Below are 17,907 nucleotides of genomic sequence, written 5' to 3' on the forward strand. Positions count from 1 at the left end.
CATAACTACACGGCCACTACCGCAGGCCATGTAATACTGTTAATTGAAATGTCTCTGCTCACTCTTGGCAGCATTACTTTGAGCCATGGATCTCTCACAAAAAAGATAAACAAATGATAAGAGAATGATTTATGACAAATGTGTTCTAAAAGTATACATATTTACAAATGGTTACATATGCTACTGTTTGGCGCTGGCATCTCATGACAGTGGGCCTCATTACGAGTCAGCCGGTCCAGATAGAACGGTGGTGGTAAATCCGCCACCACCGTTCTTTCCGGACCGGCTGATCTCGAGTTCTGCAGGCGGGAGGTGTCACTTCCGCTAGATCTGACCTGGCGGGTTTAACACCACCCACCTGCCGGCGGACATGGAAACACCGGCACCATTACATCATGGTGCCGGTGTTTCCACTTCCCCATTCCCATGAGACTCCATGGGAATGGGGCTTTACTGAATTCCGCCTCCGGAACTATCGGGTCACCGGGGTTGCAATGCCCCGGTAATTCCGGAAATCATGGAGGCGGAATGGTAATATGAGTCTGGCGGTAACCTGCTGGTTTATCCGGCTCGGTTACCGCCGGGGTCGTAATGAGGCCCAGTGTCTTTCTACAAACATCACTAACTAGGGTGCTTTTTTTCACTCTGCTCAGCAATTTCACTCCCGCACTTGGCATCTGAAGTATAGAAATATCTTGTGCCATTCCATTTCTCATTCTGTTAAGTTGCGATTAATGAACATTTGAAACTGCTACCATTTCTTTGTTTTTACTTTATAGGTTTTATTGTAGTTAAGTTACTATGTATGTACCAGTATGAATGACATTGGGAGTGCATGTGCCATTGAGAAAAGCATGCATATGTACTGGGCATTTCAGTTTAAGCACTGGGCCCTCACGCACAATTTTGAAATGGGCACTGGCTCACCTTCAGTCAGACCTGGCCACACCCTTTGAAATGCAAGGCTATCGGTCTGCTACAGTGCCTCTTTGCTATTTGCATCCATTTGCAAAAAGGTAGGAGAGAGCCTTTTGGACTATCAAGATTGCATATTTCGGTATGTCACAGATGGATTCAACAGCAACTCTCGAAGACGGTTCAGGGTGTTTTATTCTTTTTGTAATCAAGGGACTTTCTAAGGGCTTTCCCTCTTTATTCTGTCTAGAAATGGTCATCCCCTCCCTAACCCAGGTGTCTACCAAACTACCAAACTGTCTGTCTAAGGGTGATGGCCTAAAGGCAAATGTCTTATCTACCTTAAACTCCCAAAGGAAATAATGGTGGTTACTGCTCTGGATTCCCCACGTTCAATAATCCCTTCACACTTTGTAACCACTTGTACAGTTGATAAGCACACGTTTGTGCTAATGCAACCACATAGCCTGCATGGTTGCTATGTTATCCTGTGGCTATAAACAAAACATTGAAGGAAAGACTTATATGCCACATTATTTGATTCAACATTGGTACGTGGAACATGATTTTGATCATCATAATCATCATCAACTTTATTTGGAATATATAATTCAATTAAAGCACAGTAATACAAGCAATACAGAAAACTATTCCATAAAAAGGAATATTGAAAAATCCATTGAAAACTCTAAACCCCAAATATCCATGAGCTACTAAGAAAACTTTAAATAGATAATAAATCATTACATATCTTAGTCGTCCTTTCTACAAACTGCATAAGTAACCAAGCACATTGTTCCGTAGATGCATTTAAGAGAAATAGAAAGGTAAATCAACAAGACACAAAGGGGCCGATTCATGGAGCAAATGTGTGTCGAAATTCGTGGCGCAAGCTGGCGGAAGCGTGAAAAAGCAGGCCCACGCGTGCGATTCATGGAAGGCCATGCTCGTGTTTTCTCCGGGATGTGCGCTGCGTGGCCCACACAGGTGCACACGTCACTGCAAAATCCTGAACAACGTGTGCGACACGCACAGCGAAAGCGCACAACGTGTAGCGCACACACCAAAAAGTAGCCGGAACACGCATAATGGGGAACAAAGCATGAAAAAGAAGGCGAAACTGGGGAAGTACTGCTGGGAAATACACAGAACGCCCACATGCACGCGAACAACACGTATTCACGGAATCGAATACGGGAAACCAACGCACGCCAAATGACACGCACAGGAGGAAACACATCCGCCACACGAAGGCAGGCAGAAGCGTCCCCGCGCAGTATAAAAGGGCGCGCAAACAACCAACACGTATATACAGCTAAAATGAATGTTCCATTTCTCGCAGCACTGATCATGGGACACCGCAGGAAGAAGAGAATAGCAAGGGCCCACATTTTGTTGCCCCGGACCAGCCTTTTTGGGATGCCTGATGACGAGGTCTATGGCAGGTATAGGTTTCCACCTCGTATCATCCTAGACCTGGTCAGGGAGTGGGAGGATGACCTCACATCACCCACCTTGTGCTCCCAAACACTGTGACCCTTGGAAAAGGTGCTCAATGTCCTGCATTATTTGGCCACTGGGTCATTTCAGGGGACAACTGCCATAGTTGGGGGTGTCTCACAGGCCACGCAGTCACGCTGCCTACACCAGGTGTTGGCAATCATGACTGCGCGCCCCTCAGTCCGAAGGCATATATACATGCCTAGAACACCTGCAGAAAGGCAGGTTGTGGTCCAGTACTTTTACAGGGTGGCACACTTCCTCAAAGTGCTTGGTGCCATAGATTGCACCCATGTGGCCCTACGTCCACATAGGGCCACTGAGCACATCAATCGAAACCGCAAGCACTGGCATTCCATCAACATACAGGCTGTATGCAATGCCCATGGAATCATCACCTATGCAAACTATCCTGGGTCTACCCATGACAATTTCATATACAGAATGTCCACCCTGAGCCGGGCCCTGGAAGCTGGGAAGCATGGCGACACATGGCTCCTAGGTGAGTACAAATGCCTGTGCACATGCATGCATGTCACACACAGACAAATACACAAACCCAACTAATCACAACCATTATGACCTCCCCAGGGGACAGCGCCTACCCTCTGAGCAACCACATGATGACGCCAATACAGAACCCCACCACACCACCCCAGGTAAGATACAACGCTGCCCATATTGCAACCAGGGGCATAGTGGAGCGCACATTCGGAGTGCTCAAGTCATGCTTTCGCTCCCTTGACCACTCTGGCGGCCAGCTACTATATGCACTCCAAGTAGTGTGCAGGATCATTCTGGCAACATGTGTCCTGCACAATGTTGCAACACGGCAGGGCGTACCGGTAGACATGGTGGTGCCCCCACATCCCCAACCACAGGCACAGGCGCTGCTCATGGGAGGGGAAAGGGCATGTGGTGAGGCAGCCCGGACCCAGCTTGTGGCCACATTTTCCACCTAAACTCCCACCCCTGCGTAGTGCACACAGGCCTGGCACATACCAGGTGACAATCGATGATGACAAAGAGACAGTCAACTGTCACAACCTTAACCACCCTGAGAATGTTGCCACAGAAGTGCCACATTGTGTGCATCCTAGCTACTTAAACATAACCAATGCTGTGTTACCAAAAGGAACACATGCAAGGTGTAAATCGCACCACCCCCTTCAAAACAGCCATGAGAATCCGTGGTATGTCACCCAAACTCTCCCAACCCACATCACCCTTGTTGGCCACACCATGACATGGCATGCAACAGCAAAAGAGGAAACCAAAAGCACAACACATGACCAATTACATATGAAGTGACAGGTGATAAATGGAAATAGGCCTGAGACAATCACACCTGACATGGAATCAGATGAAATGACTAACCAACAACCTCCCACACATACAAAGTCACACACAAATGCATGCCACCAGCAGTACCATCAACAAAAGACAGAATGCCTGTTGGCATGCACCTTGGCCAATCCAAATCTGCAAATACCTAACCCGTGTGCTGTGTGTGTCTGCTGCAACACACAGTTCAGCACACAGCACAGTGAGCAGCCATTGTGTTTGGGGATAAACCTTGAGCATCATATAAAAAGGACAAGCAACATAAATAACCTACTGATGCATGTACACAATCCCCAAATGGTAAGTGATCATGCGCTGCAGGGACACAGCATGCCATAGAAGGCAATCTGTGTGCACGTGTGGGCATGGAAGGGGTGGTTGTATGTGTGGTGGAGCATTGTGTAAGTGTGTGTGTCAGTAGGGACATGCCTCAATACATGCATGTGAAATCAAGTCACCCTCAGTGTCCTGTACACATCACATGCGAACATTGGCCATGTGTACACCCCAGTATGTCAAACCACAACAATCCCTTGACACCTGAAATGTAAACACACCACAGGAATAGCCATTGACCAGCAGAAAACATCATGTACATAGTACCCCACAATGACAATGTCAGAGAGTGCCCAAACACTGTAGCCAAAGCGTACTCTCCGACAACAAAAGGCCCTCATTTACTCATCACCATGACCTTCAGAAGAACTGTATCTGGGGTCCATTGGCTTCTTCCTTGTAGTCTACCTGGCTTCACAATCCCCCTACCCCTTAGTTACCTTGTTCTACCTTTCGTGTAAATAGGATCCAGCCCCCTCAGAGGCCACCTTGACTGGTAAAAAGACCAAATCACAGTGAACTCCAAGGAGCCAAACCCCCAAACCAGGGAAAAAGCCTGTAGGCACCAAAAAACCCTGGAAGAGTCTCCAGTAGATGACTTGAAGTCGCTGAATATGGCCAAGCACATGTCCAAGCAGAATGATAGAATTACTACCAAGGTAGCACAGCTGAACAATTGTTCAACAGGATAGGTAGCAATTTCAGTACACAATAATCAATGAGGATGCAACAACTGATGGGTAGTGTCATAGCTCCAGTCTCCAGGCGCAGGAGTGGCACGAACCAACCACCCGCTCCGCAGTCTGGGCTCCTGCAAGGTAAAACTTACACAGGCCTACGAGACCCCGGTGGGGAAAGAGGGTTAGGGATCCGTTGGTTGGATAGGCATCAGTATTTAGGATAACCGGAAAGAGGCTCAGGAGAGGGGAGGTGGATGGGCAAGAGAAAGTAGTAAAAATACTAAATACAACTATTGACAACTACACATACTCAATAAGAGAAACCATGTACTTCATGCACATTGTACAATATGGCTCAAAGGCAAGCAAAAGAGAGACTTATCTCTGGGGTGAGTGCTGGCCTCCTGCCTGCGCACTCTCAGGTCCGGTAACAGGAGCAGCTCAATGCTGCAAAGAGAGCGTGAGTTACTATTGTGTGTGTTTTTTTCCCACACACACAACACCATTCATGTCTCGAACTTAGTGACTCCTCCCCAAACAAGCACTCTTGTCTGCTGCTTTGTTCGTATAGTTTTGCTTGCCCCCGTGAAGGTTAATACACTGTTAATGCGGTAAGGTAGCTGCACTTGTCCCTGCATTAAACGGAAGACCATGTGTTAAGAATCACACATGATAGAATGTGCCTTGGATGTGCTGCTAGATGCATGTGTGGAGGTGCGACTTCAGTACAAGTAACTGTCTGCCACCCATGGCTTTCTATAGGCAGCGCACGTGGCTAATTGCATATGCTAATAGTATGCACTGCACTCGAGTTTGTGCGTCGCTGGGTGCCGCCCCTTGTGCTGTATCAGTTTGTGGCTAAGAACACTACTGCGCTAATAACTTAGATTCTATGGATCGGGGGGGACTCGAGGATATGGCCAACGCCCCCTGCGTTGGTCCCTGACAATTCTGAAAGCTTCCTGGCATTTGCTCCTCAGCGCGGCTTAGCTGTACTGTGCGCATCTCCCCCAACGCCTGGCTAAGTTCACCAGCACTGGCGCTACTTAGCATGCATGTGCGAGGGGCCTGGAGGAAGGTTGGCTGGGGCTTGGCCCTTTGTGCTGCTCACCTTGCTTGGAGCTCCTGGAAACACGTCTGCTTCTGTCGGACATCTGAGCACAAGCCCCGTGCTTCTGCTTGCACACGCATGCGCATGTGTGCACCACCCAACGTGGCCAGGTTTTTGTAGTTCTTGGCCCGGTGTCTGCTGGGAAAGGTAGTCTGGCGGCTCATTTTCCTGCAGAAAGGGCATAAAGCTTTTAATAAGGCTGGAAAGTTACCTGTGTGTGTGTCTTCATGCTGGTTGTCACTGGGCCATGTCTGAGACCTGCATCCGATCTCCTCCCACACAACCCCAGGTTCTGTACCCTGACAGGTAGAGCTGGAACTTGAGTTGAAAATAACCAAGGAGGCTGGCACAACAGGATGGTTGAGCTGATAGCATGAACAAAGAAAGGCAGAGACAGCAGAATTCTTGAAAGGCACAGAGAATGCGAGATAGCCGGAAACAGCTGACAAAAAGTTAAGAGCCACAACAGTTGAATAGCATTGGTAAAAGCCAACAGCCAACATAAAGGCATAGATGTAATAGATGAAAGACTGGAGGCGCGACAGAAAGATGCTGTTGAACAGAATTGTAAAGAGGCAAACTGAGGCAGTGTAAGAGTATGTGGAAATAACAGCCCGAGAGACAGGCGGACAGATCTGCAACAAGGATAGTAGCAGGAAGAAGAACAGGGACTAAAGGCACCAGAGTGTGAAAAACAAGCAAAAGAGCAGTAGTCCAGTAGGAAAACTGCGCCCTCAGGCTGCATCAAAGTCCAAGAGGGAAGACAGATACAACGTGCCGTTCTAAACCGAACGGAGCGTAGTAGTAGTAGTAGTAGTAGTATAGGCGGACATCTCAGGTGAGGACTGCACCGTGAGTTGTGCCTCTTGGGTCACATTCCTAATGCATCCTCCTTTGCTACAATCCCCAGGGGCTGTACTCATCATGTACCAACTTTACATTGTCACCACCCGTCCCCCTCCCAACATCAGTGTGAGTTTGACAGCTAAAGGGTTCAGGCTACCGTCTACAGCATGAAGTGAATCAAGCACGTATACAGGCAAGAAATGAACATACATCCCAATCAACATCAATAAATGGACATTTCAATAATGTACTCACCAAAATTGATTGCAGACATGCCATGGAGAAAACATCTATAATCCCCACTAGGGATGTTAACACAAGTAGTACAGCAGCAGACAGGCCACAGATCTGACGAAAGTCCAATGCCCTTGTGTAAATGGTTGTAACACCGAACCATCCTTGCAAGCCCATGGATAGGGGAAGCAGGAGAGGCATATGTGAATCAGGACCCCAAGCTGCAAACACATACACGAGACAAGCTTGAATGGGCCCAGCTGGAACAGACAGTGAATTATTTCAAAAGCCACAAAGCACCACACCGTCACATGAATGCACAATAGACAAACAATTTTAAACTATATTAACTAATTAAACTAACTATAAAATAAAATGGCCACATACAACCCGGAGGGGGGGGGCACCCAGGAGGAGGGAGGTACAGGGTGCACCTCAAAACCCACATGCAATGATGTTGAGATAAAAAATAAAACTCCATGGGCTCAACGCCTGCACGGCCCGACCTATGTGGGAGATAAGTCTTCCTCCTGCTCACCCTCTGACTCAAAAGATGGACGTGGCACAGTACCCTGACCAAGCCTATGTGCAGCTTGCCCCTCGTCGGCAGCAAGTCTGCGGGACCGGTGAGCCTGGTTCTGTGTGGCGATGACACGTAGGTCAGCATGCAGAACCTCACGTGATACGCATGCTTCCTCTTGCAAGGTAACACGTGTAACAGAGTTCTTCCAGCATGGCCTGACATGACATCTGGAGCACCTCCCGGCATGCACATAGCTCAGTTGAGATGGTATTCTCAAGCTGCTCCAACCTCCCCTCTGTCCGCTGCCTCTGGGACATCAAGAGCACACCCAGAGTAGATCTGAGGGATTGATGGTCATCCCTCAGGGCCTCCCTGTGTGCCTCTGCATGAGCAGCAATTGCTTGACACAGAGACACAATTTCAGCCTGGCGTGCCCTGTCTGAGGCCGCCATGCCCAGCATGAGTGAGCGGGCCGTGGACTGTGTGTGCTGCCCACTACTGGAGCTCCAGCTGCCTGGCAGGGGGGAGCACAGATTGGGCCACACGCTCCATGCTCTGAGCGATGTTGCATGCTGCCCCCAGTTGTTCTGAATTGGCACACATGGATCGCTCCCACTCAGTATACGCCGGTGGCGCACGGCCACTGCGTTGCCGGGCTTGACACCCGTGGGGCAGAAGGAGCCACGGTCCTTGCTGGGTTGGCACTGCCCATGGCTGCAGGACTACATCCCTCCGTCGACGTAATGCCCCAGGCACATCATCAACTTGTGTGGAGTGTGAGCGTGCATCCCGATCCACCATAGGCAGAGGTTCCAACACCGCCTGGCCCCTCAGTGCAGGTGTCGCGGACAGAAGATCCTCCGCATCAGAATCACTCACCGTCGACGAATGGACATGACGTGCATCCAACTCAACATTGACGTCAGAGTGATCATCCGGGCTAGACTCATTGCCAGCCCTAGACACGATGGTCTGGAGCACAAGTGGGTTCTCGTGGCCTACCACCTCACGGCCCTCACTTGTGCTGGGTTGCTGGTGTAATAGCAACCCTGTGTCTGGATTGACATCACCATCCTCTGGCTCCATTGCATCATCATCTGCAATGTGGAAAAAACAAACATGAGTACACATGTCAGAAGCACATAACCTACACACACATAGACATCACATCGACAGCCAACACATGAAGCAGACATGTCAGACACAACTGAAATTCCAGCATGCATCCAGTGCCATTGATATGCAAACACATCCCAAAAGGCGAAATGGATGTGTCTAAATAGCAAAGCCTACACATGTACAGAATGCAGTATATCACCTCCATCACACACCTCTGTCAGGCACATGTCACAGGCAGAAAAGACAGATGGCAACAAAGAGATGGCACATACCATAAGCATGTCTGAACTGCAAAATGCCCACAGCTGCAAGTGAACCCAAACACACAATGACACACGTAATATGCATGTACACATGCATCACTAATGCATCATCACCAATATAGCTTCATCCATCTGCAGCTTGGCACATACCGGGCCACATGGGCCAGGTAGACATAGTGAATTTCCCGAGCAAAGCGAGGGCCTGCAACCAGGCATGAGGGACCATAACGCACAGTACAGTCTGAGCTGCCGGCCATGAAGCCTCCAGAACACCCCTCAGGTCCTGATTGAGCACATTGTGCTATTAATGGGCCCTAAACCATTGTTCAGTGTGTCAAACCATCACGGCAAGGCCCCAGCAGATTAGCTAAGTGTGCCTGGGCGTACACATACAGCACACAGTGCACCTTCAGGATTGTGCCAGCTGAACATAACAGGCGCAATGCTGAAATCGCAGCAGCATTGACGTTAATCAACTACATTTTAGTCATTCAACAAAAAAGCTGGAGAGAACACATGTGTAAATGAACACCTTCACAAACACATGAGTGAGAAGCTGTCATGATGCCTACCTCCAAGGAGCCAGGTCCGACCCAGCAACCCCAGAGGCAGGCATCATTTCCCCCAGGGGAGTGCCAGCGGGCCCAAGCTGGGGCCCTTTGGACGCAGTCCTGGCGCCTTAGGCGCCAGGCTCATGTTGGACCTCTGTCCTAGCGCCTTAGGCGCCAGGCTCATAAAGCTAGACATGTGTTCAAGTGTTTTAATATGCACTTACCTGATGAAGACCATGCTGCCACATCCAGGCCCTCTTGAGGCCTGAATGGAACTACTTTACCTGTGGGACTACTTTCCACTCGGGTGTGGTCGGGGAAGGATACATACCTGATCGGAGGAAGGATACACACTTGGAACTTCTTCCAAAGCTATTTAAACCACACCCGATCAGCAACTCACGCTTCTCGTTGTTCTGCTCCTCGCAGCTGGACGCTCACCGTGTCAGCTCCTGCATCTGGACTTCAGCCACGCCTGTCAGCATCCTGGGTCACCTGCAAAGGGAGACAAGAGACCTTACCAGCTAAATCTGCACCACGGAGATATCACACCGACGATCCTGAAAAGGAAGACATCATTTTTAAAAGCATTTCGTTACGATCGCTGCAGCGCTGCATTTCACTCACCTTTCCTGGGTGCCTCCATCTTCAGCAGCGATCATCCGGATACACAGCCACTTCCCAGAGCCTAGAGAAAAAGACAAGAATAAGAGGTGAGAGAAGGAAGGGAATAAGACTTACCTGTTGGGTCATTCCCATTTCATTTCGGGTCTTGCCGCTTCCAGGCATTTTCCGGACCCCGGCCCCTATGGGGAAAAAAGACAAAGACATTGAATGAGCGTATGCAAAGACAGTTCCCGAGCGCTCATCCAGAACTAACCTGCCATTTACTGGAACTGGAACTGCACGTTTCACTTCGGGTCGGCGCCATATCTCCGGCATTCCGAACCCCGGCCCCTAAGGGGAAAAAAGACATAAGCATTAGCGCTTGCTGCAATAAGACAATGAACATTATTATTAAGCTTGGACTTTTGAACTTGCAACAGAACTTTTACAGAGCCTTACCTGAATAGTCAAGTTTAGCTGAACTCCCATCAATCCTCAATCCAGTGAAGTAACTGGGTTTCAACGCGCCCCTGCATCTGAAGCAGGATGGAGAGCTCATCCTTCCTGACCCTAAGGTGAAACTTCACGGGGAATCGTGGAAGGGTATCGTGGAGGGTTGAAAGAGAGTGGGAGGCTTGAGCATAACTCAGTCAGTAGGTAATACTCCCTTTTCACGCACAGGGGAATATTCCTGCGAGCCGGAGAAGCCAGAGTAGAGGGCCCTTCCTGTCCATCTTCCGAGTCCTGCGCTTCACCATTGAAGAAGCATCAGCACTCGAAGCCAGACCTTCGCCTCCGTGGGAATCAGGTGAGCGTTACAGAACGCGAAGCCTACCCACAATTTCCCACCCAGGCGCTATGGAGACTTCCGAGACTGACCAGCTGGCCCAGCTTTTGGGGGAATTACGGGCAGAGGTGCACTCAGCCCGCCAGGAGACTAACGCTCTCAAAAGAGAACTGATCTTATCCAAGGAAAGAACAGATGACCTAGCCAAAAGGTTATTACAGGCCCAGGCAGGGCACACTCCTTTACCTAATTCCGGAGACATTTCCACATCAATGGGTTTGAGTAACCCGGTACAAATTAATCGACCTGGACACATGCCTTTGGCCCCGCCTGAACGTTTTGCGGGGGATCCCAAGAAATATGCCGTCTTTATGAACCAATGTCGTTTACACTTTCTATGCAGACCCGGAGCCTTCCCTAACGACCAGACCAAGGTAGTCTTTATACTATCTTACCTCAGTGGCAGTGCTGCCGATTGGTCTATTCCATTGGTAAATCAGGATGATCCCATTCTCCAGAATTTTCAGGGCTTCCAGGCCAGCATGGAAAGATTGTTCGCTCGACACTCCCAAGGACAGGCCCTTGATAACAAACTGCTATCCTTACGACAAGGTAATCAGGATCTTCTGTCCTACATTGCCACCTTTAACAGACTGGTTGTGGAAACTGGATGGCCAGAAAGCAAAAGGATCACATTGTTTCATCGAGGCCTGCACAGAGAGCTTAAGGATGTTCTAGCTCAGATAGTAAACCCACCCCAGGTCTGCGCAGACTACATTGACTTGGTGGTTCAACTTGATCACAGACTTCAAAATAGAAAAGCAGATCGGTTCAAGTATGAAAACCGAATACCGATCAAAACCCACGCTAACTCCAAGAGTACCGACGTATCTGAACCTATGCAAATCGGTGGTGTTAAAGGACCATTAACGCAGAAAGAACGAGAGAGAAGGCGGCAAATGCAACTTTGTCTGTATTGCGGGACTTCCGGTCACTTTCTTCGAAATTGTCCAGTTAAACCACTTAAGAAGGTGGTTGGAGCTACTGATAACGAATTAGTGACACCTGATTCGGGAAACGACCTAGCCCGACAAGCGTAGGGGTCCACTTGCCGAGCTTGAAAACTAACTCTTTGACCTCGCATTTTGTCATGCCAATGGTGCTTGTGGACCCAAAATAGCCTCTGCAGTTGCATGCTATACATCGACAGTGGAGCTATTGGAAATTACATAGACCGTGAATTGGCTTCCAGGATTAAGCTTCCTCTCCGCCCGAAAGTAACCCAAGATATCATTACTACAGTAGATGGAACCGAAATAGCCTCAGGGCCTGTAACGCATTCCACTGTTGAAGTGACACTGGTGGGTCAGGATGGACATCGGGAAGCAATCGTGTTTGATGTGATCAAGGCCCCACAATTTCAAGTAATTCTTGGAATTCCTTGGTTAGAAACACATAATCCCAGAATTGACTGCCGAAAAGAAGATAAGTTTTCCTGGTTGTGAACCAACTTGTTATCCAAGAAATCCAGCTATGGGTCTAGCCTCAGCAACTTCCACCCCTGTACAGCTACCGTCAGAATACCAAGAATTCCAAGACGTTTTTCAGAAAGAACAGGCTAACACGTTACCTCCCCATCGGTCTTATGATTGCCAAATCGATCTGGTACCCAATGCTCAACTACCTTGTAGTAGGATTTATGCTCTTACGGAACCTGAGAACCTGCATTTGCGTCAGTATTTAGATCAGTACCTAGCCAATGGTTTTATTCGCCCGTCCAAGTCTCCTGTCTCTTCAGCTCTGTTCTTCGTGCCGAAAAAAGAAGGCGACCTTAGAACGTGTATAGACTATCGCGCCCTAAATCAAATAACAATTAAGAATCGTTATCCTCTGCCCTTGATCCCTGAGGTTATCGACCAGGTGAAAGACGCTTGTGTGTACACCAAGTTAGATCTCCGAAGAGCTTATCACCTGGTGCGCATAAAAGAAGGCGACGAATGGAAGACTGCATTCCGCACCAAATTTGGGCTCTTCGAATATCAGGTGATGCCCTTCGGTTTGTGCAATGCACCTGCCGCCTTTCAGTACTTTATGAATGATGTTCTTCGGGAACTTATCGATGTCTGTGTCATTGTTTACATTGACGACATCCTGGTGTACTCTTCTTCAGAATCTGATCACAGAAAACATGTTAGGGCAGTTCTTGAGAAACTGCGCCAGCACAGACTATTTGCAAAACCCGAAAAATGCGTTTTTCATACCACAGAAGTTGAGTTTCTCGGATTCATCCTGACACCTCAAGGAGTCCGAATGGACTCGCGAAAGGTGGACGGCATCCTCAAATGGCCATCTCCAAGCTCGGTGAAGGGAGTTCAGAGCATGCTCGGCTTTGCCAATTTCTATCGAAGATTCATCCCGGAATTTTCCCGAACAGTCCAACCCATCACCGCTCTCCTAAAGAAAAACAAACGCTTCGAATGGACTCTTGAGGCCGAACAAGCCTTCCAGGACCTGAAAACCAAATTCACCTCTGCACCTCTATTGAAGCACCCGCACCCAGATCTCCCGTACATAGTGGAAACCGATGCATACAGTTCGGCCATGGGAGCTGTCCTGTCGCAAAGAGACCCAAAAACTAACCAACTACACCCAGTGGCCTTTTGGTCCAGAAAATGTTCTCCTCCTGAAATCAACTACGCAATTACCGATAAAGAGTTACTGGCCATCAAATCTGCTTTCAAGGCTTGGCGTCACTACCTTCTCGGGGCAAGACACACCATCACTGTAATTACGGACCACAGAAACTTACAGTATTTAAAGACGGCCAAAGCTCAATCTTCACGACAACTCCGATGGGCTCTATTCTTTGCGGAATTTGATTTTGTAATTACCTATCGCCCTGGCTGCAAGAATGGAAAAGCGGACGCCTTATCCCGGATTGGCATGGAAGAACCTAATTCGAGCTTAGAACCTGTGCCCATCATACCTGAGCAAAGAATCTTAGGCTTAACTTCATTGCAAACTATTGAGGATATCCAAACGCAAGTAAAACAACTTCTAGACTCTTCAACCTTACTGGAATGGAGTCAAAAGGGTCCTCATTACACCGTTAAGGATGACTTACCCTACTTCCAGGAGCGGCTGTTTCTGCCAAGTAAAGAATTGCAAGAACTTGTTATTGCCCATCATCATGAATCTTTAATGGAAGGACACCCTGGTATCGCTAAAACGGAGGAAAAAATCAAACGCCACTTCTGGTGGCCTTCTTGGAGAAAAGACATAAAGTCTTTTGTACTGTCTTGTGGAATTTGCGCCCAAAACAAGACTCAAAAGAAAAGACCAGCCGGCCTACTTCAACCCTTGGATATTCCACCGGCACCATGGCACACCCTGTCAATGGACTTTATAACAGTCCTGCCTCCTTGTGCTGGTTACAACACAATCCTTGTAATTGTGGACCTATTCTCCAAAATGGCCCACTTTATCCCTTTAAAGGATTTGCCTTCAGCTTCCACCTTGGCCAAGGAATTCCTGGAGAATATAGTTCGCATACATGGTTTCCCTTCCATATTAGTCTCGGATCGTGGAAGTCAATTTTTCTCACATTTTTGGAAGAAGTGTTGCCAACTAGCACAAATAGATGTGCGGTTATCCACCAGCCACCACCCCCAGACCGACGGACAAACCAAGAGAACCAATCAGACTCTCGAGCAATATCTTCGGTGCATGTTACACCAATCCGAGTTAAATTGGAAAGACATCCTTTGGATCGCAGAATATGCATACAACAATTCAGTGCATTCTGGAACCGGACAAACCCCCTTTTATACTTTGTATGGTCACCATCCTCGGACCTCTGACCTAGATCCACCTCTGACCCTGGAAATGCCCGCAGTAAATCATCTGCATTCCACAATAACCCGAGCCTTCAAAGAAGCTGCAACTCATTTACAGCAAGCCAAGAAAAAGTATAAAGAAAACGCTGATTTGCACCGAAGTAAAACTCCTCCTTACCAAGTAGGAGACCAGGTATGGCTAGCAACTAAACATTTACCCCTCAAGGGCCCGCGAACCTTCAATCCCAGATTCACAGGACCTTATCCCATCAAAGCTATAATTAACCCAGTGGCCTTTAAACTGGATCTACCGCCCAACATGCGTATTCATCCAGTTTTTCATGGATCACTTTTGAAGCCAATACAACCAGGAACCCGATTGTCCAAGCCTCCAGATCCAGTTCAAATTGAAGGGGAATTAGAATTCGAAGTTAAAGACATTTTAGACTCCAAGGTGGTAAAGTCGAAACTCTTCTATCTAGTTGACTGGAAGGGATATGGACCTCAGGAGAGATCGTGGGAGCCTAGTAACCATGTCCACGCACCTCGATTAGTACAAAGGTTTCACCGGAGATTTCCGAACAAGCCCAAACCCCCGGAGGGAAGAACCTTGGGAGGGGCCTTGAGGGGGGGTACTGTCATGATGCCTACCTCCAAGGAGCCAGGTCCGACCCAGCGACCCCAGAGGCAGGCATCATTTCCCCCAGGGCAGTGCCAGCGGGCCCAAGCTGGGGCCCTTTGGACGCAGTCCTGGCACCTTAGGCGCCAGGCTCATGTTGGACCTCTGTCCTAGCGCCTTAGGCGCCAGGCTCATAAAGCTAGACATGTGTTCAAGTGTTTTAATGTGCACTTACCTGATGAAGACCATGCTGCCACATCCAGGCCCTCTTGAGGCCTGAATGGAACTACTTTACCTGTGGGACTACTTTCCACCCGGGTGTGGTCGGGGAAGGATACATACCTGATCGGAGGAAGGATACACACTTGGAACTTCTTCCAAAGCTATTTAAACCACACCCGATCAGCGACTCACGCTTCGCGTTGTTCTGCTCCTCGCAGCTGGACGCTCACCGTGTCAGCTCCTGCATCTGGACTTCAGCCACGCCTGTCAGCATCCTGGGTCACCTGCAAAGGGAGACAAGAGACCTTACCAGCTAAATCTGCACCACGGAGACATCACACCGACGATCCTGAAAAGGAAGACATCATTTTTAAAAGCATTTCGTTACGATCGCTGCAGCGCTGCATTTCACTCACCTTTCCTGGGTGCTTCCATCTTCAGCAGCGATCATCCGGATACACAGCCACTTCCCAGAGCCTAGAGAAAAAGACAAGAATAAGAGGTGAGAGAAGGAAGGGAATAAGACTTACCTGTTGGGTCATTCCCATTTCATTTCAGATCTTGCCGCTTCCAGGCATTTTCCGGACCCCGGCCCCTATGGGGAAAAAAGACAAAGACATTGAATGAGCGTATGCAAAGACAGTTCCCGAGCGCTCATCCAGAACTAACCTGCCATTTACTGGAACTGGAACTGCACATCTCCGGCATTCCGAACCCGGGCCCCTAAGGGGAAAAAAGACATAAGCATTAGCGCTTGCTTCAATAAGACAATGAACATTATTATTAAGCTTGGACTTTTGAACTTGCAACAGAACTTTTACAGAGCCTTACCTGAATAGTCAAGCTTACCTGAACTCCCATCAATCCTCAATCCAGTGAAGTAACTGGGTTTCAACGCGCCCCTGCATCTGAAGCAGGATGGAGAGCTCATCCTTCCTGACCCTAAGGTGAGACTTCACGGGGAATCATGGAAGGGTATCGTGGAGGGTTGAAAGAGAGTGGGAGGGTTGAGCATAACTCAGTCAGTAGGTAATACTCCCTTTTCACGCACAGGGGAATATTCCTGCGAGCCGGAGAAGCCAGAGTAGAGGGCCCTTCCTGTCCATCTTCAGAGTCCTGCGCTTCACCATTGAAGAAGCATCAGCACTCGAAGCCAGACCTGCGCCTCCGTGGGAATCAGGTGAGCGTTACAGAAGCTTCAATGTTGCACTACACAACGTTGAAGCTGCTTGCGTATGTACATGTGAAAGTGTTCAAGAACACCCATGTCCATATACACCTGCATGGTGATTATGAACAGCAACCTATACAGCAAAGCAATCAGCTACAACGCTGCTTGCTTTGATGGATGTGAAAGTGTACACATACACATGTGAAGGCAGCTCCACAGTCATTACAACCCAATTGGCAGGCTACAATCAATCTGCGGCCTATACCACTGGGTATAGGCCGCAGATTGACCAGTCAACTTTGCTAAACACCCACTAGGGTGTTCCAATACTGAGTACATGTGTCACAGAATGCACCTGTGCCCGTGGCTGTAATGATAGTGAAGGGATGACAATCTGACCATACATGCCAGGTCACTTTGACATTGCAGCAGTGAGTAGGCATGTAGAACTGTGTAACACGGCTCAGAAGTGGGTTGGTGCAGTGCAGAACATGTGTACGTTACCGACTATCTACATGGACAAGTACATTATGATGTCAATCAATTAACATGAAGGCAGTGTAAGGGCAAGTTCAGGCATCACATGCAATGTGCATGCAATGGGTTGCATGGCTACTGGCAACCCCCCGACCCCCTTACTGGAAATGCAGGGAGGCTTTGCATGGCAGCGAAAGGTTGACCATTGAACTGTGTATTGGCAGACAGTTTTGACTAGCGTCAATTGCATCATCTGAGCCAACTGACAACACAGCAGATGAGAATGGGACAGTAAGCAGGACATATGATGAACCCTCAGTAGTACACCCATTTGTGCAGAAGGCCCTACACCAGTTGAACAGAGTCAGGGGCCTGAAACAGGGGGAGGCCTGTGCCCCACACAGACTATGACACCCTAAACATGTGCGTGATGCAGGGCTGAGCCAGAGTGGGCATGGAATCGATGAATGGCATTAAATGTATGTCATCCTGGACACGTACTACAATGATCATCCTGGCAAGGACACATAGGGGCATGAATGGAATGCACATGGAGCATGAATGGGCACTCATGTCCCAGAGGAGCATTTGCCATCTGCACAGTCAGAGTGAGACACCCTGCATCAAGGACAAAAGATGTACCCCACTATATGTGTCTGGCAGGTTGGCAGGGGGGAGTGTGCATGCACACAGGAGCGTTGAAAAGGTCATTGCAGTAGTCCAACATGATACCCACCAGTGCCATGGTGAAATTGGGTACAGGGGGT

Source organism: Ambystoma mexicanum, chromosome 5q, assembly GCF_040938575.1.
Source record: "Ambystoma mexicanum isolate Mex_15411 chromosome 5q, UKY_AmexF1_1, whole genome shotgun sequence".
Taxonomy (NCBI): Eukaryota; Metazoa; Chordata; class Amphibia; order Caudata; family Ambystomatidae; genus Ambystoma; species Ambystoma mexicanum.